Source organism: Babylonia areolata, chromosome 24 (genome assembly GCF_041734735.1).
Source record: "Babylonia areolata isolate BAREFJ2019XMU chromosome 24, ASM4173473v1, whole genome shotgun sequence".
In the NCBI taxonomy this organism is placed as follows: domain Eukaryota; kingdom Metazoa; phylum Mollusca; class Gastropoda; order Neogastropoda; family Buccinidae; genus Babylonia; species Babylonia areolata.
In genome coordinates this window covers 34,684,121-34,686,620 of record NC_134899.1, presented here as the reverse complement: position 1 = coordinate 34,686,620, position 2,500 = coordinate 34,684,121, and the positions used below count along the sequence as shown (strand labels likewise).

Here is a 2,500-nt window from a genome sequence, read left to right as displayed (position 1 = left end):
CAGCAACTACAGAATTTCTTTAACCAATAGATGGAAAAATAGAATAATAAAAAAGGTAGATAAACAAACAAAATTTCATATATAAATAAATACAACTATAAAATTTCTTTGATCTGAAATAAATAAATAAATAAATAAATAAACGAATGAATAAATAAACAAATATATAAATAAACTGTGGCGTATTTTCTCGGAATTCAGTTCCTGTTTTTGTCAGATTTGAATCGAACCGACGGGTCTCGGCTGCCGAATGTTTAGAGAGCAGGATTCTCGACCGAGTTTCCTGATTTCTTTCCCGGTTTTGGGCGTAACTGGTGGGTTAACAACAATGGCGGCTGTTCCGCGTACATGAATGCGAAGCACGACCACAGCGGCGTACAGCTGCGCTTACATTTAAGCGGAAGAATCTCGCGATTATTCCCACCGAGACCATAACATTTTAAGGAAAGTAACATATTATGTTCGCAGATGACAATTTGATGTTTCTAGATCAATTCCCCTCCCTATGAATGTGTCCAACACTGACCGTTTGTGTGAGAGAGTTTGTTTAAAAGACGAACTCTGAATTCAGACTTCATGTGTTCGGTAATATGGCGTCCAGTCGATCGACTCGACGGTTTAGACTAATATAAAATAAAGTGTTAGAACACGTCTCTGACGAAGAAGATAAAATAGAAAAAACAAAACAAAAAAACAACCACTATTTGTAGTGTTGATTTTAGTGTTTCAAGTGGATATCAAGGAGCCCAACGTGCAATTAGTAAGACTGAGAATAGTGCCAAAAAATAGTGTTGTGACCAATATCACGGCTTCTGTTTTTATTTCGAGACTGTTTGTATACCTGTTTATGTGAACTGTGGGTTATATCTGCATCCATATACAAGAGTTGGGAATATCTACAAACCTTCTATTTTGCACTTTCCTTTGATAACTGTTTTGCCTATCTGGTCATCTGGACTGGTGGGTTTTTTGTTTGTGAATTTTGGGTGCGCAGTGCAAGGTTGTGTCTGCAAATCCAATGAGATTTATTATAAAGGTGGATATTTCTTTCAGTCTCACACGTCAAATATGCACATCTGCGAGTGCTGAGCCCACACGTATGCATATGCAGAAGATTAAATACGTCTGTTAAAAGATCCTGCAATCCATGTCAGTGCATGGTACGTTATAGAACCAAGAACGTACCCAGCATGCGTCCCCCCACACCCCGAAAACGGTGTGTGGTTGCCTACACGGCGTGGATTAAAAAAATAATAATAATAAAAACGGTCATACACATAAAAGCCCACCTCCGAATGCGAGAGAACGTGGGAGCTGCAGCCACGGACGCAGAAGTGGAAGAAGAAGAAGAAGAAAAGAAGGAGAAGAAACAGAATTACATCCTAGATACCCCCTTTAAGTTGAATCTGGAACTAACGTCATGGCATAACGTCCGAACTATTTTAGTTATAAAGATACAAGGCACAGGAGCTAGGTGGGGCTGAAGCGGGAACTCACATCCGGTTCAGCTCAGGTTACGTCATCCTTGCGACAAGAATGAAGTGTGGGCTATTCTTATTCTGTGTGTGTGTGTGTGTGTGTGTGTGTGTGTGTGTGTTAGTGTGCGTGCGTGTGTATATGTGTGTGTGTTAGTGTGCGTGCGTGCGCGCGTGCGTGCGTGCGTGCGCGAGCGTGCGCGCGTGTGTGTGTGCGCGCGCGTCTCTCTCCTCTCTCTCTCTCTCTCTCTCTCTCTCTCTCTCTCTCTCTCTCTCTCTCTCTCTCATGAAGTGAGGAGAAGTGTTGTGAAGAGCGTCAATGTGCAAGGGGGGAGCGGGAGGGGGGATCGGGGGGGGGGGGGGGGGGGGAGAGCGCGCACACAGGTTCTTCATTTTGGTGAGATGAGCATGTTGCTTACGTCATAAAACAGTCTGAATCATCTTGTATGACCCCCTTCAGTTAGGGGCTTTGGCCTTAATCTGATAAAAAGGTCATCGTTATCGTTATCGTTTTCTCTCTCTTTTCTGTGTGTGTGTGTGTGTGAAAGTGTGAAAGTGTGAGCGTGTGACTATGTCTCCGTGTGTGTGTGTGCTTGTGTGTGTGTGTGTGGGGGGGGGGGGTTTGACTGAGAGAGAGAGAGAGTGTGTGTGTGTGTGTGTATGTGTGTGTGTGTGTGTGTGCGTGCGTGGGTGTGCGTGTGTTTGACCCTGCATGCATGTGAGAGAGAGAGAGAGAGAGAGAGAGAGAGAGAGAGAGAGAGAGAGTAAGAAAGGGAGAGAGAGAAATAGAGATGGAGAGAAAGAGGGGAGTGGCAGAGAAAGGAAGGGGTTGGGAGGGGGCTGGGGAAACAGACATGATTTCAGTCATAAACAGAGCCATGTGATCTTCTGTTTTTCGTGGAAAAATATTCAGAGTTGCGTAATTATATAAATCTAGTGATATTGTTTTTGTTGGGGTTTTTTTCCCTTAAAATCAGTGAGAGACAGAGAGACAGACAAGCAGACAGACGTAGACAGAAAGAAAG

The 2,500-nt window shown here is 43.5% G+C and overlaps 1 protein-coding gene across 3 annotated transcripts in view; it reads right to left on the bottom strand.

Annotated features, from left to right (window-relative positions):
• LOC143298904 (uncharacterized) overlaps positions 1 to 2,500 on the bottom strand; it is a 29,822-nt gene that overhangs the window by 24,730 nt on the left and 2,592 nt on the right. The window lies entirely within an intron of this gene.